Genomic DNA, 1,316 nt, shown 5'->3' with positions numbered 1-1,316 from the left:
GTGTGTGTCTGTGTGTGTGTGTGTGTGTGTGTGTGTGTGTGTGTGTGTGTGTGCACGTTTTTTTTCTAGATGGCTGCCTCTGTCTCTGTATGTGTGTGTGGTGTTTTGCAGAAAACTGGGACCTGAGATTTCTCCTGAGATGTTCTTTTTCGCAGATGAAAAATCACTGCGTGTGTGTGTGTGTGTGTGTGTGTGTGTGTGTGTGTGTGTGTGTGTGTGTGTGTGTGTGTGTGTGTGTGTGTGTGTTTTGTTTCTTTGCAGATGACTCCCTGTATTATATCTAGAAACGCTCTCTGTCTGAACACCTTCTCTCTACACCTTGTCTGGAGTTTATTTTGATATCTTTATGTGGGAAATTAAACCTGACTTATAATAAAATAACATAAAATAACATAAAATAACATCAACATAAAATAACATCTTATCGTGTCCTCTGGAAACGTTACTTTGTGAAATTGATGAAGACGCTTATTCATTTCCCCGTGTTTTATCTAGTTACAGGTGTTTCCTCGTGCGTTGAGCTCTCGCTGGAGTTTCCTGTAACTCGTCATAATGTTTGACGTCACGTGTTTTTAAATCTACAAATTGTTGTTTTAAGATTCTCAGTTTGAAATAACTGAAACTGTTTGAATGATAACAGACTGTAGAAGCTGAAAATGACTTTTTAAATCGACAGCGTGTTTAACAGATTTTTGTCAGAAATTAGGAGATTTATTTTTTAAACTCGGGTCTCTCGGTCGAGTCGTTTTGTTTTTGTTGACAACTGTCAGGAGTTACGTTTCTCCAGCAGCTGTAAAAGCTTCACGGTTCATGAAGTGAAGCGTCTCGCTGTGATTCAGTTCAGAGGCCTCGTTTCGCCTTCAGAGGAAACGACATGCCGAATAAACACCGCACATGTAAACAACACCGTTATCTTCATGTTCTCGCTTTTTTTTTTTCTACTATCAAAACATGTTTAACACTTTGTTCTCTTTCTATGAGAACAACAGTGGAGGAAATATCAAGACGTATTTCAGCGTTCACACCTCATTAACTTCCAACCGGCACTTTTCAGTCCGGTGACGACGACAGGAATCCTTCCAGACAACATGCCGACCGACTGAAGCTGCGTTTCTTCTTCACTGAACACCGGCTGAGTTTCGTCCGTCTTCATCACAATTACAGGAATGTGTTTTCTTCTCCTCGCGTTAAGCTTTGATTTGATCTTTTTTGTTTTTCATCCGTGTCCTTCTTTACCCCTGAAAGAAAAAGATGAACTTTGGTGATCTCACCTCCCTAAATGTCACGGTGGCTCTACGCAGCCGCAGAGTCTGAGG

This window comes from Embiotoca jacksoni, unplaced genomic scaffold, assembly GCF_022577435.1.
Source record: "Embiotoca jacksoni isolate LCO1_2020_lvr unplaced genomic scaffold, fEmbJac1.0.p SCAF_55, whole genome shotgun sequence".
Lineage (NCBI taxonomy): Eukaryota > Metazoa > Chordata > Actinopteri > Embiotocidae > Embiotoca > Embiotoca jacksoni.
The sequence above is the reverse complement of the archived record's forward strand: the minus strand, read 5'-3'. Positions refer to the sequence as shown.